This window comes from Rhinatrema bivittatum, chromosome 6 (genome assembly GCF_901001135.1).
Source record: "Rhinatrema bivittatum chromosome 6, aRhiBiv1.1, whole genome shotgun sequence".
Lineage (NCBI taxonomy): Eukaryota > Metazoa > Chordata > Amphibia > Gymnophiona > Rhinatrematidae > Rhinatrema > Rhinatrema bivittatum.
The window spans coordinates 65464873-65492826 of NC_042620.1; positions in this window are offsets into that span (position 1 = coordinate 65464873).

A 27954-nucleotide genomic window follows, 5' to 3' on the forward strand; every position below is an offset into this window, starting at 1 on the left:
TTGGTTGTTTTTCTTCTCCCCTGCTGTTGAAGCAGGGGAGCTATGCTGGAAATGCGTGATGTATCAGTCTTCTCCCATGCCGTTGAAGCAGAGAGCCATGCTGGATATGCATCGAAAGTGAAGTATCAGACACATTTGGTTTGGGGTAGTAACCGCCGTAACAAGCCAGCTACTCCCCGCTTTGTGAGTGCGAACCCTTTTTTCTTCTCCCCTGTCGTTGAAGCAGAGAACTATGCTGTATATGCATTGAAGGTGAAGTATCAGGCTTATTTGGTTTGGGGTAGTAACTGCCGTAACAAGCCAGCTACTCCCCTCTTTGTGAGTGTAAATCCATTTTTCCACATTTCCTCTTGCTGTTGAAGCTTAGAGCGATGTTGGAGTCACAGTAAGCATGTGTATGTTTATTGAATAAGGGTATTGTCTCCAGGCAGTAGCTGTCATTCTGGTGAGTCACCCACTCTTCATTGGCGGCCTCTTGACTTTATGGATCCACAGTGTTTATCCCACGCCCCTTTGAAGTCCTTCACAGTTCTGGTCTTCACCACATCCTCCGGAAGGGCATTCCAGGCGTCCACCACCCTCTCCGTGAAGAAATACTTCCTGACATTGGTTCTGAATCTTCCTCCCTGGAGCTTCAAATCGTGACCCCTGGTTCTGCTGATTTTTTTCCTACGGAACAGGTTTGTCGTTGTCTTTGGATCATTAAAACCTTTCAAGTATCTGAAAGTCTGTATCATATCACCTCTGCTCCTCCTTTCCTCCAGGGTGTACATATTTAGATTCTTCAATCTCTCCTCGTACGTCATGCGATGAAGGTCCTCCACCTTCCTGGTCGCCCTTCTCTGTACCGCTTCCATCTTGTCTTTGTCTTTTTGTAGATACGGTCTCCAGAACTGAACACAGTACTCCAGGTGAGGCCTCACCAAGGACTTTTTCCTCACCAAGGACTTTTCACCAAGGACTTTTTCCACCTTTATGACTCAGGCCTCGCCACCTCTTCTGTATGGGTGCACCTCATCGCTATAGTGGCTTACCATATTCAAGTAACAGTAAACCGATCTTGACTTCTCCATTGATATTTTTCTTCATGAAAGACTTATGGTATGCCAACCCCCCCAATATAAATAATACCTGTTCCTTGGGACCTGAATGTAGTTCTTTCCCAACTAATGAAGCCTCCTTTTGAACTACTAGAGTCAGCTTCTCTATAATGACATAGATTATAGTGTTCCTAGTTGCAATAACTTCAACTTGAAGAGTCAGCGAATGCCAAGCTCTTGCCCACTATCCTCCATACATGCAGTTATTTCAAACCAGTGGTTCTCTGTACTCACCCAAAATTTCTCCCAAAGGTCATCTTGGCTTTTCATATTAATCAATCAATCCCTTGTGTTACAAACCATCTTTCCATGACTCTTATGCATGAGGTAGGGATGTGCAGGAGTAAAAAAATGCATTTGATTTTTAATTTCGTTTTCAGGAGGTTTTTTCCCCACAAACTTTGATTTGTTTAATGTTTAATTTTTTCTTTTGTTTTAAAAAAAATGAATCAAACAATAAACGCCACCCAAAAAAACCAAAAGAAGAAAACGGGGCCTTCCAAGGCCTCTGACCCCTTCACCCATCCCTCCCATCCATAAAAACTCTGTGGCCAGGATCCCCCCAGCCCCCTCTTTTGAGGTCCGGTGGGGATCCACTGGCGAGGCCCAGGCCCAGGCTGAAGCCTTGGCTTTGCCTAGACCCATTGTGACCAAGGCCTATGATCTAAGCAAGGCTAAGGCTTGTAGGCCTGGTCCTGATGTCTCAGCCTAGCCCTGATGCCTTGCCCTAAGCCAGATTCCTGGGCCTCATCCTAGACTAGAGCCCAGACTTGCTGCTGGGCCCAGTTTGGAGACCGAGTCACAACTCCTGGGCCTTGGCCTAGGCCAGAGCTTGGGCCCAGGCTCGGCTCTGACACCTAGGCCGCTGCCTAGGTCAAAGCCTGATATCAGGGACTGTCCAAAAAGCCAGGCCCATGCCTGGGCCTCGGCCTAGGTTGTAGCCCAGGGTAAAGTCTGATGCCAGGGCCCAGTCTAGAGACTGAGTCTCAACATCTGGGCTTCAGCCTAGACCAAGGTCTGGGCCCAGGCCTGACACCACAGCCCAGCCCATAGGCTGGGTCCGAATACCTGGGCCTTGGTCAAGGTCAGAACCCGGGCTGAAGCCCAATGCTGCGGTCCAGCCTGGAGGTCAGGTCCTAATGCCAGGGCCTCAGCCTGGACCCAGGCCCGACACCAGCTTTTGTCTGGAGGCCGAGTCCCAATTCCCAGGCCTTAGTGGTCCTCTTCTTAGGTCTTCTGGCTTCTTTCTTCTAATGACCCTGTCTGCGTTGGTTGCTCTGGAGTAAATTAACTATGGTGCATTCTCCTTAGCGGAGGGTGCCATTTTGTGGTACAGAATTCCATTCAGGATTGGCCTCAACCCATTAGGCTCAAAGCCTTGCAAACATTTCTAGGCTTCGCCAATTACTACTGGCACTTCATGCCCCTTTCACTGCTCTTACAAAAAAGGGCACTGATACTAGAGATGTGAATCGGAACCGGAATCGGTTCGGTTCAGGTTCCGATTCAAATCTTATAATTTTTATCGTCCGGCCCGATTGTTTTTTTTGTTTATCGGCTGCGCCCGATCCGATAAACAAGAAACCCACCCTGACCCTTTAAAACTGACCCCTTAGCCTCCCCCACCCTCCCGACCCCCCAAAAAATGTTTTAAAATTACCTGGTGGTCCAGTGGAGGTGCCGGGAGCAATCCCCTGCTCTCGGGCTGTCGGCTGCGTTAATAAAAATGGCGCCGATGGCCCTTTGCCCTTACCATGTGACAGGGTATCCGTGCCATTGGCCGGCCCCTGTCACGTGGTAGGAGCACTGGATGGCCGGCGCCATCTTTAAAAATGGCACGGGCCATGGCCGGCACCATCTTTAAAGATGGCACTGGCCATCCAGTGCTCCTACCATGTGACAGGGGCCAGCCAATGGCACGGATACCCTGTCACATGGTAAGGGCAAAGGGCCATCGGCGCCATTTTTATTAGTGGCAGCCGATGGCCCGAGAGTGGGAGATCACTCCTGGCACCCCCACTGGACCACCAGGTAATTTAAAAATGTTTTTTGGGGGGGTCGGGAGGGTGGGGGATGCTAAGGGGTCAGTTTTAAAGGTTCGGGGTGGGTTTTTTTTTATCGGGCCATCGGCGCCATTTTTATTAGTGGCAGCCGACGGCCCGAGAGCGAGCGATCGGTCCTGGGGCTTCCACTGGACCACCAGGTGATTTTAAAACGTTTTGTGGGGTTTGGGAGGGTGGGGGAAGGTAATGGATTAGTTTTAAAGGGTCGGGGTGGGTTTAGGGGTTGTTTTGGTGGGCCAGTTTTCCCGCCCCCCCCCCAAATAACTCCCGTTAGTGGACACAAACCCGATTAACGATTTTTCACGATAAATCGGGGGAATTTCTATTGTATCGCACTCTTTAATGATTTTTGACGATTTAAAAAATATCGGACAATATTTTAAATCATCAAAAAATGATTCACATCCCTAACTGATACTAAAAATTGGTCTGAAGAGGCAATCCAAGTCTTCCATCATTTCAAGTATGCATTCCTCAGAGATCCCTGTCTCTAGCACCCTGATCCATTTAGATCCTTTATCGTGGAGGTAGATGCTTCTTCCCCTGGGGTGGGGGCAATCCTCCATTAACACAATGATAATGGAACTCTCATGCCTTGCTTCTTCTTTTCTAAGAAATTCACGTTCATGGAAAGGAACTATACCATTGGCAATAGAGAGCTCCTAGTAATGAAACTGCTCTGGAGAAGTGGCATCATCTAATGGAGGGTGCTAGACACCCAGTCAGACTCTTCACAGATCACAAAAACTTGAAGAATCTCCAACGGGGACAAGTGATTAAACCCACATCAGGCCCGATGGTGGAAAATGTGGGAGGGAGGTTCTGGAAGCCAAATTTAGGCTCTTAGGTAGAAAGCTTAAATCCAGAACCTCCAGGGTAGCATTCTCTGAAATGCTCCCTGTTCCACGTGCAGGTCACCAGAGGCAGGCAGAGCTCCGGAGTCTCAATGCGTAGTTGAGACGATGGTGCAAGGAAGAGGGATTCAGTTTTGTTAGGAACTGGGGAACCTTTTGGGGAAGGGGGGGTCTCTTCCGAAGGGATGGGCTCCACCTTAACCAGGGTGGGACCAGACTGCTGGCGCTAACCTTTAGAAAGGAGATAGAGCAGCTTTTAAACTAGAACAAAGGGGTAAGCCGACAGTCGCTCAGCAGCGCATGGTTTGGAGAGAGGTATCTTCAAAGGATACTAATGATGCATTAGAATTAGGGCATCCCGACAGTGAGGTTCCAATAATTAGAAAAATAATCCAAGTGCCTGTAACTAAAAACTCACCTGAGCTAAAACATTCTAACTTATCCCTATCAATTAAAAAGCAGAATGAAAATACAAACAAAAAGCAAACTTTGAAATGTTTGTATGCTAATGCCAGAAGTCTAAGAAGTAAGATGGGAGAATTAGAATGTATAGCAGTGAATGATGACATAGACTTAATTGGCATCTCAGAGACATGGTGGAAAGAGGATAACCAATGGGACAGTGCTATACCGGGGTACAAATTATATCGCAATGACAGAGAGGAGCAACCGGGAGGAGGTGTGGCGCTTTATGTCCGGGATGGCATAGAGTCCAACAGGATAAACATCCTGCATGAGACTAAATACAAAATTGAATATGGGTAGAAATCCCTTGTGTGTCGGGGAAGGCTATAGTAATAGGGGATAATACCATCCACCTGGTCAAGATGGTGAGACAGACAGTGAAATGGTAAGATAAATTAGGGAAGCTAACCAAATTGGTAGTGCAGTAATAATGGGAGACTTCAAGTACCCCAATATAGACTGGGTAAATGTATCATCGGGACATGCTAGAGAGATAACGTTCCTGGATGGAATAAATGATAGCTTTATGGAGCAATTGGTTCAGGAACCGACGAGAGAGGGAGCAATTTTAGATCTAATTCTCAGTGGAGCACAGGACTTGGTGAGAGAGGTAACGGTGGTGGGGCCACTTGGCAATAGTGATCATAATATGATCAAATTTGATTTAATGACTGGAAAAGGAACAGTGTGCAAATCCAAGGCTCTCATGCTAAACTTTCAAAAGGGAAACTTTGATAAAATGAGAAAAATTGTTAGAAAAAAACTGAAAGGAGCAGCTAGAAAAGTAAAAAATGTCCAAGAGGCGTGGTCATTGTTAAAAAATACCATTCTAGAAGCACAGTCTAGATGTATTCCACACATTAAGAAAGGTGGAAAGAAGGCAAAACGATTACCGGCATGGTTAAAAGGGGAGGTGAAAGAAGCGATTTTAGCGAAAAGATCTTCATTTAAAAATTGGAAGAAGGAACCAACAGAAGAAAATAGGATAAAGCATAAACGTTGCCAAGTTAAATGTAAGACATTGATAAGACAAGCTAAGAGAGAATTTGAAAAGAAGTTGTCTGTAGAGGCAAAAACTCACAGTAAAAACTTTTTAAAATATATCCGAAGCAGAAAGCCTGTGAGGGAGTCAGTTGGACCGTTAGATGATCGAGGGGTTAAAGGGGCACTTAGAGAAGATAAGGCCATCAAGGAAAGATTAAATGATTTCTTTGCTTCGGTGTTTACTGAAGAGGATGTTGGGGAGGTACCCGTAATGGAGAAGGTTTTCATGGGTAATGATTCAGATGGACTGAATCAAATCACGGTGAACCTAGAAGATGTGGTAGGCCTGATTGACAAACTGAAGAGTAGTAAATCACCAGGACCGGATGGTATACACTCCAGAGTTCTGAAGGAACTAAAAAATGAAATTTCAGACCTATTAGTAAAAATTTGTAACCTATCATTAAAATCATCCATTGTACCTGAAGACTGGAGGATAGCAAATGTAACCCCAATATTTAAGAAGGGCTCCAGAGGCGATCCGAAAAACTACAGACCGGTTAGCCTGACTTCAGTGCCAGGAAAAATAGTGGACTAAACATCAAAATCACAGAACATATAGAAAGACATGGTTTAATGGAACAAAGTCAGCATGGCTTTACCCAGGGCAAGTCTTGCCTCACAAATCTGCTTCACTTTTTTGAAGGAGTTAATAAACATGTGGATAAAGGTGAACTGGTAGATGTAGTATACTTGGATTTTCAGAAGGCGTTTGACAAAGTTCCTCATGAGAGGCTTCTAGGAAACGTAAAAAGTCATGGGATAGGTGGCGATGTCCTTTCGTGGATTGCAAACTGGCTAAAAGATAGGAAACAGAGAGTAGGATTAAATGGACAATTTTCTCAGTGGAAGGGAGTGGGCAGTGGAGTGCCTCAGGGATCTGTATTGGGACCCTTACTTTTCAATATATTTATAAATGATCTGGAAAGAAATACGATGAGTAAGATAATCAAATTTGCAGATGACACAAATTGTTCAGAGTAGTTAAATCACAAGCAGATTGTGATAAATTGCAGGAAGACCTTGTGAGACTGGAAAATTGGGCATCCAAATGGCAGATGAAATTTAATGTGGATAAGTGCAAGGTGATGCATATAGGGAAAAATAACCCATGCTATAATTACACAATGTTGGGTTCCATATTAGGTGCTACAACCCAAGAAATAGATCTAGGCATCATAGTGGATAACACATTGAAATCGTCGGTTCAGTGTGCTGCGGCAGTCAAAAAAGCAAACAGAATGCTGGGAATTATTAGAAAGGGAATGGTGAATAAAACAGAAAATGTCATAATGCCTCTGTATCGCTCCATGGTGAGACCGCAGCTTGAATACTGTGTACAATTCTGGTTGCCGCATCTCAAAAAAGATATAATTGCGATGAAGAAGGTACAGAGAAGGGCTACCAAAATGATAAGGGGAATGGAACAGCTCCCCTATGAGGAAAGATTTAAGAGGTTAGGACTTTTCAGCTTGGAGAAGAGACGGCTGAGGGGGGATATGATAGAGATGTTTAAAATTGTGAGAGGTCTAGAATGGGTAGATGTGAATCGGTTATTTACTCTTTCGGATAATATAAAGACTAGGGGGCACTCCATGAAGTTAGCATGGGGCACATTTAAAACTAATCAGAGAAAGTTCTTTTTTACTCAACGCACAATTAAACTCTGCAATTTGTTGCCAGAGGATGTGCTTAGTGCAGTTAGTATAGCTATGTTTAAAATGGATTGGATAAGTTCTTGGAGAAGTCCATTACCTGGTATTAAGTTCACTTAGGGGCGGATTTTAAATGCCCTGCTCGCGTAAATCCGCCCGGATTTACGCGAGCAGGGCCCTGGCGTGCCGGCGCGCCTATTTTGCATAGGCCGCCGGCGTGCGCAGAGCCCCGGGACGCGCATAAGTCCCGGGGTTTTTTAAAAGGGGCGGGAGGGGGCGTGTCGGGGGCGTGGCTGAACGATGCAGCGTTTTGGGGGTGGCAATGCGGGCGTGGTTTCGGCCCGGGTGCGTGGCCGCGGCTTCCAGACCAGCCCCCGGGACCGGAACACGGACGGGGCAGCCGGCCGACACGCGCGCAGATTTACGTCTGCTTTTCGCAGGCGTAAATCGTGCGATAAAGGTAAGGGGGGGGTTTAGATAGGGCCGGGGGGGGGGGGGTGGGTTAGGTAGGGGAAGGGAGGGGAAGGTGGGGGGGAGGGCGAAGGAAAGTTCCCTCTGAGGCCGCTCTGAAATTGGAGCGGCCTCGGAGGGAACAGGCAGCGCGCGCTGGGCTCGGCATGCGCAGGTTGCACAAATGTGCACCCCCTTGCGCGCGCCGACTCCGGATTTTATAAGATACGCGCGGCTACGTGCGTATCTTATAAAATCCAGCGTACTTTTGTTTGCGCCTGGTGCGCTAACAAAAGCACCGATCGAGTAATTTTTTAAAATCTACCCGTTCGGCAGAGGTCAGGGCCCCTAGTCTTCAGCCTGTCCACCCGTGCTCAGACATGTCTTGCCTGCCTCGGTGCTTCTTCAGAGGCTGTGCACCTAGAGGGAAGGCCAAGACTGGGGACAGAGGCGGCAGCGGCGGCGTCCATGCCGCGAAGATCAGGTTGGAGGTGGCACTAGGCCGCAAAACAAGGCCCAGACTTCGGCGGCTCCATGCCATGAAGACAGACGATGGCGGCGGCTCCGCCCACTGCGGAAAACAGGTGTTAGTGCTCGGGCCGCATCACTGGCAGCGGCGGCCTCCGGGCTGCGGGAATGGATGCGATGTCAGTGGCGGTTCTGCCCACTGCAAGGGACAGCCGGCGGTGCTCGGGCCGTGATTCCAGCAGCTTCAGCTGCGGCCTCTTGGCCGCAGAGGTGAAAGGTTGCTTACGGCTAGGCCCGCAAGCAGCATTGTAACAGTGTCTGCTCTTCTTCTGTGTTAATGCCGATTGTACAAATGCTGCAGATATCACATGATAATGCATTTTTTAATGTGCATTGAGCTCCAATTTTGTCATTTAATGCTTGTTATCATGTTAGCACAGCTTAGTAAATAAACCCAATACTTGTAAAAAATATCCATCTGCTAAAATATTTTCCTAGCATCAATAACATCAAAATTGACCTTTGATGAATGGGAAATGCAAAGAATCCAGAAATCCAAGTAGAGTCCAAAATTCCTGGCCAGGAGTAATATAAAGAGTTTTGCGAATTTTAGGTAAGGTATACAAAACAGGAACATGAGGATGAGGAGAATTAATGAATACATATTCCTTTGATATTTGAAAACTAATGTCTTTGCACCTTTTTCAGATTGATTCTGTTTTTTTTTTTTTTTAAACAAGAAATATCTAACAATTGTGTTTTAACTTTATTCATATTTATTTATTTATTTATTTAGAGTTTTTTATATACCGCCGCTCATCAAAGATATCACGTCGGTGTACAATGAACAGGAACTTACGCCGGAGCGTTATACATTATATATTATTATAGATTATACATATAATCTTGTTGATCCTGAATAACAATTGATCTCCACCCCAGACTTTGCTAGTTTTATTACCACAAAATTATCAGATGATTGAGAGCAATGAATGTATTCTGACCCCTCTGTAATCGAGTGTGAGGACAATGCTGCCCTGACAGCAGTGGAAAGTAGGCCTGAGAAATTTCCCTGCTTACTTTCTCCGGCTTACCCTGGCCCGATCCCGTTCCCGTTCCCCTGCATGGAAAAGAATGTGCATTGTCAGTAGCAGAGGATGGCAGGCAATTTTCATAGAGGTTCTCTTTGGGTAAACACTTGCAGAAAATCCATTTGACAATAGCCCCGAAATGTTGCTGGAGAATTTGGTTTGAATGCTAGATCCAATTTTCTGCAAGATTGCAAGAATGTGCATATACCATTGTAAAACTTACATACTTCCTGGACTAAATACTTACACCACATGGCTACATGCTTGTGCTTCTTCCAGTCTGTGCCCATGAAGAAAACCTTTTTGGGCTCCTAGAATTGTATTCCTTCGGGAGGAAGAGCTTTGTAGTAGCCCTCAACTAGCTCGTGGTCTCCTGCTAATGAAAATGTAATATTGGTATGTTGACCTGGTTTCCAGATTAATTACTGAACTGATGAAATATGCAGCGTGATGTGTTTATGTTATTGGTATCTAAGAGCACTGACAAGACTTTGTGTTCCCACATCTGCCCTTTCTTTTACTCAGCACTCTTGAGTTTCTTCTATTAATTTCCCGTGGCCCAAGAATCCCAGTCTGGGAACCATTGCATAAGACCAAATCAAAAAATGTTCCCTGTGAATTCATAACCAAACAATTGTCTTTATGTTTACATTAAAAATACTTTTCATTTGAGGACATATCCCACAAATATGTTTACTATGCTGGGCTGCATTCACCCAAGTGCTTAAACTGAGAAGTTCTCTGCAGGAACTGGTTCTGCTTTTTTTTGAACCAGGAAACACTCAGATTGCTGAAATACTGCCCTGTATGCTCCAGATCTGTTGTTTTAATAAAAATAGGAATGTGACGAGTGCTAGCCAGTTTTCATGTATCCAGAGGTCTGTATTTTCTCTCTAAACTGCTTCCACATAATATCCAAATATCACTACAGCGTCTCTAAGTCTTTGAAAATCCTCTTCCTAACAGAGCTATAAAGATGGCCTGCATTTGCTTTTTAAAGTTTCTCTGCACACATTTTATAAATAGAAGTGGAGTCCCATGCAAAGTGAGTTTCTTTTTTAAAGTTGCAACCCATGTTGAGTTTTGCCTCCTCCCTTTCAGCAGAGAGGGGATCCCCCCCAGCCTATACTGATTTTTCTCTCCTCTGAGAAGGCTTTTGGGAGGGGATCTTCTGGCTCACAATGACTCTCTTCTCTTCTTGGCTGCTGGTGAGGGGATTCCCAGCCCCAAACTTATTCTTTCATCCAGAAAAGTTTGCAAATCCTGAACGTCATCAGCTGATTCAAAGAGGAAAGTCTCATGCCCAGAGCGTCTCTGCTTGTCAGTGTGCAGACCCTTTAGGTTGACATTACTTTTTTTCAATTTAATTCAGCACTTTTAATACTGAATTAAAATAACAATGAGCACACGTTTTGCATGTTTCCTTTGTTTAAATACATGGGGACCGATGCAATAAAGTGTGCCCAGCGTAGGGCACACTTTATTGCATTGGGCACGCGTTTTGGATGCACCAGGTTATCACCCAATGCAGTAAGGAGATTAATGTGCCCTAACAAATGCATAACCTATAGTGCCCATCACATATAAACAACAGCTTTGGTGTCAGTGTGATGTTTTGACTGGAGTGGTGTGCAGAAGAGCCCCAGAGAAGAGAGAGAAACCCTAAGGGCCTTGAAAAAAAATATATTTTTTCCCTTTCTGTGCAGAATGGACTCTGAAGGCATGGGTGCCACCATGGCCCATGATCTTCCCAATGAAGCCCTGTGCTGTATCCAGATCGGGGCAGTGGCTACAGATGCAAATACAAAAATATACTTATAATATTCCTACTACGGGGAGGGAGGAAAGATACAAAAAGGAGCAGGTGATTTCAATGAAAGTCTTATGCCTCTGACCGGACCATAAAACTCTCTCATGGCTGAAACCTTGTCTGCTGCTTAGCGGCCAGATGAACTGATTCAGCCTTCTCCTTCTTGAAGGGCTCTGTTTCGTTGCAGGGGCAAAGGTATCTGGTGAGGAGAAAAATTTGGTTTGGTCCACCAGAACAATGTGTCTTTTTGTTATATATCCAAGGGTAGTCAACCTCCAACTCTCATGGGTACCAAATTGATTGGATTTTCAGGACCTCCCTAATGAATATGCATGAGACAAATTTGCATGCACAGTTCAATGGTATTCAGATCCACAGTATATCCTGCATATTCATTAGGGATATCCTGAAAACCCAAGCAGATTGGTGTGCATGGGGACTACTTGTTGCCTAACTCTGTATATACAACAAAATGACACATTGTTCTGGATACTGCCTTATTTATTTATTTATTTAAAATATTTCTATTCCACCTATTGTGATTATGTCATGCTAGGTGGATTACAAAAGTAAACATAAAACAATCAAAACACATCTCAATCAGCAGCGATTATAATAACTAAAAAATTCAGTTTTATAAGAATGCTTCTCTAAATAAGGCTGCTTTTACTGTCTTTCGAAACAGTTATTTCTCGAACCTCGTCAGTTAAACTGTCCACCAGCACAAACCTCCAATGGATAATGCCCGTTGCCTAGTATCATGGAAATGTATGGCTGTTGCTGATGGCATCTCAAGATATTTCCAATTAGCTGAACACAACATTCTGTTAGGGTCATAATCTTTAAAAGTTTAGTTAGAAATTCCATGAACTGATTTAAACATAGGGTCAGGATTTTAAATCTGACCCTCTGTTCCATGGGCAGGCAGTGAAGCTGTTATAACCGTGTATATCTCCATAAAATAAGGTTGCGTTTTAGAATAGTATATTATATTAAGATTCCACTGTTATTTCATATGCTTCTTGCTCTTTTAGGTAACATTTATTCAAAGAAATATAAAGTTATGTAAAAAAATGTCTTCTGCTCTTGAAGAGAGCATTTGTCTGAAGAGACTTCCCTGATGAAGCCAAGGTGAAACACGATGTGTATCTGGGGTGGAACAAAAGATTGTTTGGGATTTTTTTGAACTGTGCTATCTTGAGAATATCAGTTGGGGTTCCTTAAGATAAGTGATTATGCTGATTTGTGAACATTGAGTCTTTTGCCTAAGAAGTGACTGAAAATTGGAAAGATTTTTAAGCACTGGACAATTTTTCTTTGTTTTGTGGGATATTGCATGAACACTGTTGCACAGATATATTTGTTGTCATGAAAAAACTCAACCTGTTGGCAATATGAATGGTCATTGATATGAAAGGTAGGATGAAACTACTGACATGTACTTTTTCATGCAGGCTTATGGATGCTTACTCCTTTTTCCATCTATTTCTGTAAAATAGGATTGTGTTTTAAAATAGTATAATTTATTTTAGGTACCACTTCTATTTCAGGAATTTTGAATTTGTGGGGTCCTTTGCTTCTTCCTTTCACACATAATTTTTGACCAGTTAAATCATCCAGAAGTTCCCTTTCATGTACTTATCACTATATCACAATTTCTTCCCCAAGGATTGAGGTTTGGTCGTAAGAGGGCAATTTTCAGTAGCATCTGGCAACCCTGGCTAGCTGGTGCCAGTGCTATGCAGAGGCTTTCCCTGTATATTTTACAAGTGCAAATTGTGTGGGGAATGCAGGAGGAAGCAAGCAGCGGGATTTCAAAATGAAAACCGTGTGCATAGTTCTGATGGCCACTCTGAGGCTTGCCCTTTTACCCATTGGATGTACGCTATCCATAGATCATATACCCTCTTCCGCCGAGGGCCATGGATAATTGTCAAAGGGGGGGGGGGGAGGGGTTTCTGTAAATAAACACCCATTTAGCTGTAGAAATCCCTTTGAAAATTGTCCTCTATTGTATCATATGTAGCAAGTTTTCTGTAATCAAACTGAACAAATACTATGAGGCCCATAGTCAGCCACTATTCAGCTGAGCAAGTTAACTGGATAAACTTATCTGACTAACTTAGAAACAGAGAAACATGATGACAGAAAAAGACCATATGGCCCATCTAGTCCATCCACTCATCTAATTTAGCTTTACGAGTCCCATCACTCCCTCAGAGATCCCGGGAGGTCAATATTCAAAACTAAACATTTAAAAGGATAACTTAGAGTTAAATGGATAACTTGGAGTTAGATGGATAACTTGTGAATTATCCTTATTAATGGCTTTGAATATTGACTTCCCTGCATTTATTTCATGCTTTCTTGAATTCAGATACTATTTTTATCTCTACCACCTCCACTGCAAGACTGTTCCATGCATCAACTTCCTTCTATGTAAAGAAATATTTCCTAATAATTCTTCTGAGTCTACACCCTTTCACCCTCATCCCATGACCCATTGTTCTAGAGCCTCCTTTTCATCTCCTGTGCATGGAAACCTTTGAGATACTTAAATGTTTCTATCGTATCTCCCCTATCTGCCTTTCCTCTAAGACATACATCATTAAATCTGTCCTCATATGCTTTAGAATGAAGACTGCTAATCATTTTAAGTAGCTACCTTCTGGACTAGCTTCAACTGGTTTATATCATTTTGAAGGTTCAGTCTCCAGAACTGTATACAGTATTCTAAATAAGGGACTTATGCAGAAGCAATATTATCTTCCTTTTTCTGCTGACCATTCCTCTCCCTATGAGGCCAAGCATATTTCTGGTTTTTGCTGTTGCTTTATCCACCTTAAGATCATCAGATCATCAGCCCTAGACCCCCGCTCTTCTTTCGTGCTTAGAAGAATTTCACCCTCAATACTATGCCTTTCTCTTCGGTGTTTGCATCCTAAATACATACTTCTACAATTTTTAGCATTAAATATTAGCTGCCAGATCCTAGACCATGCCACAGGCTTTGCTAGATCCTTCTATATATTTTTCACATCTTCCTTTCAGTCTACCCTGTTGCAGATTTTGGTATCATTGGCAAAAAGATGAACCTTTCCTAACAATGTTTCTGCAATATTTCTCACTAAAATATTGAAAACAGCAAGTTGAAAAAAACTGGTCCATGGACCGATCCCTGAGGCACACTGCTAGTAATGCCCCCTCCTCAGAGTGAAATCCATGTACCACTACCTTTTGTCACCTCTCACTCAACCAGTTTCTAACCCAGTCAGTCAATTTAGGGCCCATTTCAGGGGCACTCAGTTTATTTATAAGTCGGTCCCCTATGTGGAATGGTGTCAAAGACCTTACTGAAATCCAAATACACTACACCTAGTACTCTCCCTTGATCCAACTCTCTGGTCACTCAGTTAAAGAAATTGATCAGATTCATCTGACAAGATCTACCTCTGATAAAACCATGCTTCCTCAGATCTTGCAATCCATGGATTCCAGATACTTCACTATCCTTTGTTTTAGCAAAAATTCCATTATTTTGCTCAGCACAGAGCTCAGAGAAATTGGCTTGTAGTTCCCAGCTTCCTCCTCACTTCCACTTTTATGAATAGGAACCATATGCATCCATCTCCTGGAACTACTCCTGATTCTAACGAACCACTGAAAAAGTCAGCCAGTGGGGCTGTCAATACCCTCAGATATACCCCATCCGGCTCCTTCATCTTAACTACTTAAAGTTTAGTTAGCTCCTCATGAACACACTTTTCTGAGAATCGATTGAGGTCTATTCACTTCCAGTCATATTTGTGTTTGTTTTATGTGGTCCTACTTCTGACTGTTCTACAGTGAACACCGAACATAAATATTTGTTAAGCAATGTTGCTTTTTTCTCATCAGCCTCTATATATTTCTCTCCTTTACCTTGGAGTCTCACACTCCCACTTTTGCACTTCCTTCTATTTCAAATATATATAAAAAAACAAATTCCCCACCTCATTTTACCATATTTTCTATTTTTCTTCCATTTGATTTTTTGCATTTTTGACTACTTTTCCAGCTTCTCATAGCTTTTCCATATATTGTCACCTGTCTTCCTCTTTCTGTGAGAGTTCGTGACCATATGAGAGTTAGGAAATCATGAGGTGGCTATTTTTTGACACATTATGATGAGACAACATTGTCATGTTACCAGTTTGCGGCAGTGCTGCGATGATCACTTATGAATTAGGTTTGGATGCGGGTTGTTTTGGGACTCATTCCTTCCATAAAGTGTGGTATAGTTGGGATGACTGGCTCCAGTGATGATGCCACTTAGGCTTGGCATCAGGAGTGTCTCTGCAATGGCTGGGAAACCGAAGTATGCGTTGCCAATTCTGTGATACCATGCAGCTAGACAGCAGCACCTGAAAGAGTTGTTAGTGCATATGAGGGCGAGGGGGAATGACTAGGCAAATGGACTTGTAAACAGTTAATTAGGCTGGCTAAAAAGGATTTTGGTGTTATCGTAGATTTATTTCCAGGGTTAGTGCTATGTTGGTCTGATGTGATACCCAGGGCTGGTGCAAGGGGATTAGGCACCTTTGGCACCTTCTGCCTTGAGCCTACCCCTCTCATCACGCTGCCCCCCCCCCCCCCCCCCCCGGTTACTCTGTCACCCCACGTTGCACCGCCATCCCCATTAGGGGGCAAAAGCTATGTGGGGCCGCGAGCGGTGGTGCTGCAGTAGCAGCAAAGAGGAGTGCCACCTCCCCAGTCATGTGGCTACACACCCATTAGGGGCACGAACCATGTGGGGCAAAGATTACTGAATCTCCATGCCTCTTTGGCGTCGCCGCACGTGGCCCCACATGGCTCTCGCCTCCTAATGGTCGGTGTCCTAGGCCCAGGCCTAGCTCGTCTAGTGGTTCTGCCAACCCTGGTGATACCCAGGCATTGATATAGGCATCAGAAAAGGTGGTCCAGAGATCTGATAAAAGTTAATAGGAAAATTGGTAGGTAGGTGGAGCAGAGAGTGGTAGGTAAATTGGACATGATTGGATGGATCCAGAGTGTGAGCATTTCTTCAGGGATGAAGGGATCCATTTTTCCGATGTTTGTCAGGACCTCTTTCTGAATGATATTCAGGAAGCCTAGGAGCAGGTCATTGTATGTTTGCCTAGACAAGCTGCGGGTTTCTTTGTGGGGGATACAGGGTAACTTTAACTTCCTTGTGCCCATGATGGGTACCCGAGCCAAGGAGAATATGTCCATTTATTGCTTTATTGAAGGGGGGGGGGGGGCAGAGGATGAGTGGGATGTGGGAGGTAGGATTGTACTGCAGGAGAATTGTTGTAAATCATCTAATGCCAGCATCCCAGCTAGTGATATAGCAGGGGGCCCATGGTCCCTGACCATTATAGGGTGAGATTGTATTGGCTATTTTCTAAAGGAGCTTCTTAGCTAATAAGATGGCAAGTGGCAGGGCTGTTGGCTGAACAACTGAAGGGCTTGGTTCAGGTGATTCCAATGAAAGTGTCATGTGAATATAAGGGGAGAGAAGGAGCAAGAACAATGGGGAATTTCCTGGCTACATCAGTTATAATTCCTTTACATAAGTCAATATATACACCATATATCTAATTTAAAACCTCATTCAGCTAAAGGTATACCAAGTTATTCTGACTTACCATACTTATTACATACCAATTAAATTACCATATTATAGGGATGTGAATCGTTTTTTGACGATTTAAAATATCGTCCGATATATTTTAAATCATCACAAATCGTTAGGGCCACGATACTATACCAATTCCCCCGATTTATCGTTAAAAAATCGTAAATCGGGGGAAGGGGGAGGGCAGGAACTTACTTACTTGCCCTAAACCAATGGCAGGAAAACCAGCACACTAAAACCCCCTAAAACCCACCCCCGACCCTTTAAATTAAATCCCCCACCCTCCCGAACCCCCCCCAAATGCCTTAAATTACCTGGGGGTCCAGCGGCGGTCCGGAACGGGCTCCTGCAATTGAATTGTGTTGACTTCAGCCGGCGCCATTTTGCAAAATGGCGGCCGCAAAATGGCGGCGGCCATAGACCAACACGATTCGACTGCAGTAGGTCATTCCGGACCCCCGCTGGACTTTTGGCAAGTCTTGTGGGGGTCAGGAGGCCCCCCCAAGCTGGCCAAAAGTCCCTGGGGGTCCAGCGGGGGTCCGGGAGCGATCTCCTGCCGCAAATCGTTTTCCGTACGGAAAATGGCGCCGGCAGGAGATCGACTGCAGGAGGTCATTCAGCGGGGGTTCCAGACCGCCGCTGAACGACCTCCTGCAGTCGATCTCCTGCCGGCGCCATTTTCTGTACGGAAAACGATTCGCTGCAGGAGATCGCTCCCGGACCCCCGCTGGACCCCCAGGGACTTTTGGCCAGCTTGGGGGGGCCTCCTGACCCCCACAAGACTTGCCAAAAGTCCAGCGGGAGTCGGGAACGACCTCCTGCAGTCGAATCGTGTTGGTCTATGGCCGCCGCCATTTTGCGGCCGCCATTTTGCAAAATGGTGCCGGCTGAAGACAACACAATTCAATTGCAAGAGCCTGTTCCGGACCGCCGCTGGACCCCCAGGTAATTTAAGGCATTTGGGGGGGGTTTGGGAGGGTGGGGGATTTAATTTAAAGGGTTGGGGGTGGGTTTTAGGGGGTTTTAGTGTGCCGGTTTTCCTGCCATTGGTTTAGGGCAAGTAAGTACTTCCCTCCCAAAGTTGATGAAGTATTAAGGCATTTGGGGTGGGGGATTTAATTTAAAGGGTCGGGGGTGGGTTTTAGGGGGTTTTAGTGTGCCAGCTCACGATTTTAACAATTTTCACGATATTTTAAATACTCAAACGGCAACAATATGATTCCCTCCCCCTCCCAGCCGAAATCGATCGTTAAGTCGATCGAGGACATGATTCACATCTCTACCATATTACTAAATTATAATTTAATTTCTATTTTTGTAAGAAAATGTTTGCACATATAATTCCTGTTCACATTTTCAATTTCCACGACACACTAAATAAGATGTTCTTTATTACTTGAAATATTATACACGTAACTCAAGAATATGTTAAAATGTGATTGATGTTTTGGCAAGTTTTAATACACTGAAGTTTCCAGATCCTTTTCCCTTTTGTATGTTTGAAAATCAAAGCTGTACTCTCAAGAAAGGTTTCTTCTTCCAAATTCATGGTTGCACAAAACTTTCATATTTTCATGTCATTTGATGCCAAATTATACACATACACTACCTTAAGTAAAGAAAAAATATAACCTTGTGCTAAGAAAACATTGCAGCAACAACTAAGGTCATATTTTCTGAACTAGTTCTATTCTTGTACAAATGTGTATTTTACATAAAAACCACCTTTTGCATTGGTAACTTGCACTAGTACAAATTGACATATATAAAAACAAGTTTGGCATAATGTATCTAACCAGACTGGTAAAGTAAGAGAATTCCTAGCCAGACCAAAGTATGAGGTTGAGGAAGTTGCTTTCATAATAATAGTGGTTATCTGTTTAATGTGTGTGCTGGCAGTGATCTGATGTTGACCATACATAATTATACATGTTCCTAAATTGGCTGTATAGAAACCCAAACTATGCACAGGACAGATCATCTACACTAGGAAGTCTGAACTCTGATCCTCAACTGCCATATACAGGCCTGGTTTTCAGTTAAACTATATTTGCATACCCCTGCCCCCAGACCTTCACAAAAAGGATTCATTGGCATATTTTGGTTACTCTGAAAACCAAACCTGTGTGTGTGTGGTCCTTAAGGCCCTCAGTTAAGAACCCCTGCACTAGAAAATGAGTACATGCAGTATATTTTGAGCTTGTTTGTATGATGGTAATCTAAATGTAAGACAAGACATCTTTATTAATTATGAAAAAGATATACATTAGTGGTTGAGTACAAATAAATGTCTACTAATATTCATAGTAATTTAAAGATTCAGTTTAATCAAGATGAGTGGCAGTGATATTTTAACTTTTCATACAGCCGTGTTATGGGAGAATTGGGGTACATCTACCCAGTGAGGAAAAATTAAATACTCAAATTTTTATGTATATATGCTATGGTAGATTTATACCCCTTGCTGCTCTTCGGCATGTGGACAGCCGGCTTCCCTTCCCGTCCCCAAGAAGGAATGGTGTCACAGCTAATGATGTAAAACAAAGAACATCCCTGCATATTCACATGACCCCCCTTTTGGGTTATACCAAAGTATGTAATATACCAAAGTATGCGTTAAACCAAAGTATGTACTGAACTAAAGTATGAATGTTACTTTTGTAAACCGTTGTGATCTTCACTTGGAATGATGGTATATAAAAAACTAAATAAATAAAAAATCACTCATACAACAGGGTGGCTGCCTATAGGCACTTTTCATTTTTGCCTATTAGTAAATATACCTGTGTGTATATATATATATATATATATATATATATATATATATATGTATATCTCTGTGTGTGTGCATATTTATTTATTTTTTGACAGTAATATAATATTGTTTAAAGATCAGAATCCTTTTAATTTTAGAGGGTCTGAATTCTTGTTATACAAAAATCATTTGGAATGGACTGGGAAGTTTTTGGCTGTGATTTGCAATCTAGAATGTCATTTTCTTATGAAACTCTGCTATCCCAGTTTTCTGGTCATACTTAGTCAAATTTTCACCACCATTTCAGAGTAATGCACACTTGCACTGGATCTGGAGGAAGCCAAGCTCCATGTCCTTCAACCAGAGCACTTCTCCAAGGGAAGGAGATTAAGATAAGGAGAAAGCCCTAAATGGCCACAAACGCATATAGAGTTATAAGGAATGCTGCTGGGTAGGATAAAAAGGGAAAAGAGATGCATGATGAAATACATGTGACTTTTTCTAGATCTTTAACATTTTTTTTGTGCAGTAAGTATTTTCTACTACTACTGCTACTATTTATCATTTCTGTAGCATTGCTAGACATACAGAGTGCTATACACAAAAGAGACAGCATCTGTTCCATGGAGCTTACAGTCTAGTCAAGATAAGCAGACAAGACAGAGCCTTCCGGAATGTTATATTATAGAAAACATGCTTAAAATCAAGATGGCTATGATCAGGCTGAGCCAAGGTTTAACTTTTAAAAAGCAGCCTCAAAAATATGGATTTTTTAGGTGGGATTTGAATATGGCCAGAGAGAGAGAGAGAGAGAGTGAGAGAGTATATTGCACCAGCTTTTTTTTTGGTGTAGTTAATATTTTCAGAGTAAAACCTATTTAATTCTGTACTTACTAGTATTATCCACCAGTATTGGATATTTATTTGGGGTTTTATTCAGACTGTACATTTCAGTTTCTTGTGTGACATTTTATTGCTCTGGTACATGATTAAGGTGCACCTTATTCCAATTTTGCAACAAAACTTGACCTTTTTCATACTATTGGGCCATTGAGATTTCTCTATAATTGTGCCTCTGTTGAATAGCTTTAAGGTTACTTATTCAGAAGGCAATTTTAAAAGCCATTTACATGGTATGAGGTGATTTATCTGGGTAAATAGATTATATGAAAATTATGTGGCCCCCCTTTCCCTCAAGCCCAGCGATACTGGACTTGCACCCACAAGGACCTCCAATGACCCTCTGGTTGACTTGGCTAGCTGATGAGGCCTCTCTTTCATGTCCCAACAGCAGAGGTCCTAGTGCCACCCAGTCATTGTCCACACTGTCCTTAAGCAAACTTGTAAGTCCTCTGGTGATAAGGAAATACCTACAGTAACTGAATGTAATCTGCTTTGAAGTGCCTGAAAAGTGGAATATAAATCAAATAAATAATAGGCCCCCTTTGTACTGCTACATCCAGTACCATCAACTAGAACTCAAAACTCAATAATTCAAACACCAATAGAAAAATGTCTATACCCTTAAACTGCAAGCTAAGGCGAAGATACGTTTCAAAGCCTCTTGCAAGGAACTATTAAAAAGAAATTGTTGCCAATATCATACAAGTGAACCTCATCTTATCTGTGCAACCCAGGACAGCAATTCAAGATCCAGTCATGCTGAACCCTTAACCCACCCTGAGAAACAATCAAATTTGATTATTAACTTTCAGTATGCCACACCTCCACAATGGTTGCTCACCCAACCTAGGCCTAAACAAAATATCAGACCCCCTGATTCTCTTTTGAGATTAATGATTCATCAAGGCCTCTATGTCTTTCCATACTACTGCAATGATCTCATGTAAGACTGAGCACCCAAATCATTACTCCCTAAATGGACAACCACTGCTTCTGGTGGCCTGAAAGTGTGTAACAGCTGTGACACTAAGCTAAAGCGAGCACCCGTTCCAAAACCTCTTGTAAGGAATTATTTAAAAAATTGTTGCCGATATCAGACAAGTGAACCCCATCTGATCTGTGCAGCCACTGCTTCTGTTGGTCTGAAAGTCATTAACAGCTCAGTTGGTCCCTCTGCATTCCTCAGATTCTGAACCAGTGCAGCCATATTCCTTCTGGAGCCATGCCCAGGTGTTCACCATAAAGGCAAACGAGAGCCTGCTCATGAGCCCAAAAGACAAGAGAGTGACTCACAACTCAGGCGCAGCCCTTTTCAACTGCAGATGTACTAGCAACTAGAAGAGAACAAAACAGAGAAACGTAATCAGTACACACTGTCGTTCCACCCTGAGCTGGCTGTATGAATGTTGCAAAAGCCCCTAATCTCCAATGACCTAGCTGCTGGATTTCTTCTGCCAACAAACCAGCTTCAGTTATGGAAGTAGCTGCACTGATGAAGAACAGAAAGAATGCATACCAAACACTGAGGATTCTACCCAAGATTTTGAATAGCTCTCATGAGAAATCAGAAAACCGTCTTGTCTTCATGCACCAAGAAATACCAGCTCCTTCAGGCTTAATGGGAAAGAAAATCAATACACTGTCAACCGGTCATACAGCCCGATCCTAGGATCAAAAAAGTGTGACCACATGCCATTTGCCTTTCTGATCAGTTTTGGATCAATGATGGTACAATATTGCAATACCTTTCTACCACCACGACGTTCCACAGCAACAAACCAGTCATACCCTGCCGAAATGCCAATGCTGCCACCAATTCCCCCACCTTTATAGCTGGAAAAAAGGCCAGGATGAATACCACTCAAAACAAAGACCCCAACCAACAAACCCTAGCCAAGCAACCCACCAAAGCAACCAAGACCATGTATCATAATGGTCACCTCCTATCTACTATTAGACGTCTAATCTTCTCCCATCTGCTTAACATCAACTAAACTGGGAAAACAGACATAGGATTACCCCAATTTATAACCTTTTGAAAGAAAGAAAATCCTGTCAGATGAAATCGCATCATCATCAGGGAGAAACCCAAATTCCTTGCTCATAAAATGTACTGCATGATAGTTTCATCCACCATTGGCTCACCCAGACAGCCAAGTCCATGCAAGAAAACCTGAAACAGCTTCTCTGTCTTTCTCATACACTGCCTACGTCATAGGGGTGAGAGATGCAAGGATCATTTCTAAAGCCTTGATGCTCTTAATTGCCACAAGTAGTCTGATACAGCTGCTTCATGCTCATTTGCACTCAGCACCAATTGCCAAAACAAGTCCTACTATGAACAAGAAAGAGAATCTGCTAAAGAGTTTTTAACCCTGGGCACATGTTTCACCCTAGCCATAATGTTCCACTTTAAACATGATAGTACATATTCTTTCAACAAGACTGACTCCCTATCACATATGGCATACTGCCGGTTGATAACCCTCACCAATGCATAGATTATTGCACTAGAACATTACCCTTCTGTCCCTCAATCCTTTGCCTCAAATTACCAAAGCCACCACAAAAGGGAATCACTCAAGAAATGTAATGGTCTTAGTAAAGTCACTTTGGTTCCATGCCTCCAACCATTGCTTGGCACCATCCCAATACACATTAAAGCCCACAGATCCTGCCATTTTGGAATAAAGTTCCAAATCCCTATTAGATACCTGCATCTCCTGCATTACTAGAACTCTGTTAAAAGACTCAAGAAATGTGTCCCAGATCTGAAGCTCCTCCTTAATCCTAGCAGTAACCCATATGAAATGATAAGCACATTGCTCACTGTCTCCTGATGAATGCACATCCCATTAAAATTATCTGACTAGCAAAGTTCAAAGATATGATCAGGGACTGAATTTGTCACAAGGTGACCTTCTTAGCTGTCCACATAAGCCAGACCAGTTCTCAAAGCCTCTGAACTCTCTAACAAAACAGGACACCATTTTATCTGAGTTGAGTTCTATCCCCAAAAAGGTAAGCCTAGACACTGGACCCTCCATTTTCCTTTGAGAAATTAGGAATCCCAAATCTCTCAGCCACCCAAACTTCTTGGCCAGCTGCCAGAAACCACTCAGCAAGTCAGAGCAAGTGCTGGCAGAAGGCGTCATGCAAATAGAAAATCATCCAGACAGTGCACAATGCTGTCCAGTCTGACAATCTGGACTGTAACCCAGTGGACAAAGGAACACAATATCAAGAACAAAGAGCAGGAAATGGCACATCCCATGGGTAGGCAACAATTCACATAATACTGACCCTCAAAATTGAATCCTATTCTAACCCCACCCCTCTTGTAAGCAGTGACTAAACTGGCAACAAATTAATGGGATTTCTGTTGTTCAAAGAATTGAGCCACTGGATGTTGCATGCAAGAGCCAGAAAAGAGCCCTTCTTCCAGCTGGGTCTTCCAATAGGAAAAAAGTGGTCTGAAACCCACCTGGATGGTCTCCCAGGGGTAGAAAGGGGAGGTAGGGTTCAGAAAGAAATCATATGCAATCAGCTTCAATTTATTTTACAACTTTAGAAATTAGAAATTTATTATTAAATCAAGTTAGATAAACTGACAATTAATGCAAAACAAATTACATAAAAAATGAAAGAAAACAATTATATTTATAAGAGCTCGTTTCTTGTGTTTAGATCTCTAAAGAATATTCAGAGCTGGATCTGCAGAACTAATTATTAGATAACTTTTCTTTCCTTTGCCACTACATTTTAGCAATGATGTTGAATTGTATTGATGTTAATTTACTATAAAGAATTTTATTCTTTGCAAAACTTCTTTTGTAGGTGTTCCTGTCCTTCATTGTAGAAGATGGAACGTAAGTATGTGTGATGTTGTAATTTTGTAATTTGTCTCTGTCATTTTTTAAATGTTTGTTCCCTGTATGCTTCTTCCTCATTCAAATTCCTCTTTCCTTTTCTTTATGACTACGTCTCTCTCTCTCTCTCTGTGTATGTGCATCATTATTTCTCCTGTTTTAAACTTTATTTTTATCTGCACTTCTGTCTAGCTAGACTCTCTATTTTTTCTTGTGTCATAGTTTTATTTACACTTAATTGTTGATTCTTTATTTATACAGCTTATGTTCCATGCTTGAGTATGTAGTTAATGTCCATTGCTTGGTTTCCCTGCAATGGCTGGAGTATGTGGCTAGTGATTCACTGTTGGTGAGTGTAGCTTGAGTGGCCAGCGAGCACTGCTCCTTCCCACCTATCTCTTTAAATGTTATTCTCTTCTGACATATGATGACCCACTACTCTATTCTTGTATTAAAATAAGAGGAGGTAAAACTAACTACTCTAGTTGCTATAATCCTCTGCCAGTAAATCTACCAAATTACCATAATTTTGTCCTGAATGCTTGATTAACTTTGGTTAACTACTTTTGATGAAAAATGGAGAAGTAACGTTCCCTTCTCTTGTAATAACGCAGAGGGAATAAGATGGAATCTATATATGTATATAGTAACAGTGTCACTGTATGGCATGGACACTCACTCTCATTCTCTCTCTCTGTAATTTTTCAGAATTACTGCAGCTATTTGTATATAATCTGCAGCTTTTTTTGGATAACAGAGAGTTTATCTCACTCTTTAAATTGCACAAGTTCCTGAGTTTAGCTTTAGGACAATCTTATAAATGTATTAGGGCTTGCTTTAAAAAATCTACCACTTTGAATTGAATCCAGACCTTGTATATGTTTACTGAGTAAATTATTTCACCTATCAAGACTGAAACGTTTTCTTCTGTGCTAGGATTTGTGATGTTCAACAATATTACTCTCTCAGCACTTATATTTTAAAATTAGGTAAGGCTTCTTCACTTTAGAACTAGTAACACATATATTATGGTTCCATCCAAATGAAAAGGTGTCAGGTTGTGATAATAAATTATACCACAGCAAATAAATGTATCAACAAATCATATTCTCTGTTTCTCCTTTCATACAATTGTCTTATGAAGCTGAATTAAAAGAAATCTGCATTTTCATATTTTTTTATTGTTAACTACAGCTACTCTACCTCTTATCTTTGAGGTTTCTCACATCAAGGGAAAAGAATAGCTATAACATCACTTCCACACACTCACTCATTCAGTATGTTCTCTTATTCCATCTGTGCTTCACTGTAATTTAAGATACTAGAGAAGTCTCAGTGACAGAGGGCATAAAAAGCACTTCTGTTCCTTCCAGTATAAAATGTCATTCTCCTGTGTTCTATAACTTTAAAAAATCTTTTTCTTACAGTAGGAGCCCTACTCTCTTGATATCACTGTGAAAATCATAGTGCCAAGAGATATTCATAAGTTGTATTGAAGGTAATATAAATTCTCTGACACCCTCCTATCACAGGTGAAAATAAAGGGTGAACATTTTTGGTAACTTTAAAATTAATTAAAGTGCCCCCCAAAACCTCAGGGAAGACGGTCACAGTGCAGTTTTGGTGTCCTTACACCAGCCTCTTCACCCTACTGTTTCTGCCAGCATCTTCCTGAGGCATGCTGGTTGATTATGATGGCTTCTACAGCTGTTTCAAACAGCATGGAATTTTGCCAAGCCATGCTCCAACATGCCAAAAACCCAAACTGGACTACCTATTGCTGTTTGGATCAAAGTTAATTAATACAATACATTTAATTTTTAAATTATTTTTCCCTTAAAATATCTTATTTGAATTTCAATAAAACAATGATGTGTGCTCAATTAATTTTATCTTTCATTGTGCCCATTTTACTTTAAAAATACAATGATTCTACCAACTGTTAAATCTGCATTCCTTTTAAATTTTAACAGTGTGTTGCGCTCAGGTGTGGACCCTTGTCCTGGAGCAGTGGAGAACGGCTCCCTGGTAGGGACCAGGAAGCAACTGCCCCTAGGGGGTGGAGCATTGGAGGAGACAGAGGCCAGGATTTGCTTCACCACTGGAAGCCCGAGGTCCCCCCGGGAGGAGCCCATAGGGACCCGGGCCGCTTGGACTTAGGTGGGTCTCGCAGGATCTCCTGGAAGGATGGAAGAACGGCGTTCCCACAGACAGAAGGGGAGCACGGTCAGGTTCGAGACTGGAGGTCAGATGGACAAGGATATAGCGAATAGCAAAGGTGGTGACAAGGCTAGGAACAGAGCCAGAATCTAGAGATGTGGTCAAGCAGGCAGAGGTCAGAGTCCGGGGGTCAGTCCGAGAAGTAGTTAGCAAAGCTGAGGTCAGGTTCCGGAGGTCAGATGAGGTCACAGGCAGGCCTAGGTCAGAAGGCAGACAGCAGGCAGATGAGTCTAGGAACAAGCTGAGGTCAGAAGGCAGGCAGGTCAAGGAGCAGACTGGAGTCAGAAGGCAGGCGGCAGGCAGGAAAGTCGAGGAACAGACTGGAGTCAGAAGGCAGGTGGCAGGCAGGCAAGTCAAGGAGCAAGCCGAGGTCAGTACCAGTGAGACAGTCCAAAGGTACTACCTGGGGAGACGGACAGACGAACAGGAACAGAAGGATGCGGAGTACTAGGATGCAGGAAAAAGGCAGGAACAGAAGGATCCTGGAATGAAACTTGGAACAAGGTTCAGACGCAGAGACAATCTAGCATAGAAGCCAACCCGATTGCCAAGGCAAGGAAGTACAAGCAGGGACTTCCTTATATCAGGGAATCAATCAGGGCATGCCGCAGAACTAGGACCCGCCCTTGGCCCTACGTCTATGGATGTCAGAGTTACGTTTGGCGCATTCAGCGGCTTGAGAAAGACATTCTTTTACTTGGTTCCATACTTGACAAATGGTGTGAGCCATGGATTGTGTCACTGGATAAGGAACAGTCAAAGGAACTGGAAGAGGCAGTCGGGGCTGCCGTCCGAATGCCATGGAGAATGGGGATACATCGGTGGCTGCAGCAACATGAGTATTGTGCGACAGCTCAACCCAAGGAAGAAGATCAGACCAGTTATCCTGCTGATCATTTACATAGGAGCAGAGGAATGTCTTCAGAGTCCGATTGGTCCTTTCAGCTTGACCATTGGCCTGTGGATGATAGGCCGATGTATAGCTTAGGGAAATGTTAAACTTCTTACATAGGGAACACCAATACTTGGCAGCAAACTGTGGTCCCCGATCGGAAATAATCTCCTTGGGGAGTCCATGAAAGCAAAAAATGTTCTTCAGAAACAGCTTCACCAGTTCTGGGGCTGAAGGAAGGACCAGCAGGGGAATGAAGTGACCCATTTTTGAAAAACAGTTGATGATGACCCAAATCAGGGTATTGTTCTGGGAAGGAGGCAGGTCTGTAATAAAGTCCGTTGAGATGCTAGACCATGGCTCGGTAGGTGCTGGGAGTGGTTGAAGTAAGCCCCAAGGCTTTCCAGTAGGCGGCTTCTGTTGGGACAGATGGGACACGTGTCCACATAGTTTCAGGAATCCTGTACCATATTGGGCAACCAATAGTGCCTTCACAACATCTCTAAGGTCTTGGCACGACCCGGATGGCCTGTCAACTTGGAATCATGAGCCCATTTCAGAACTTGTTCACATAATCTATGCAGAACAACAGTTTTCCCAGTAGGAAGTGTAGTGGTCACAGCAAGGGATACACTGGCGGGTTCAATAATGAAGCCAGG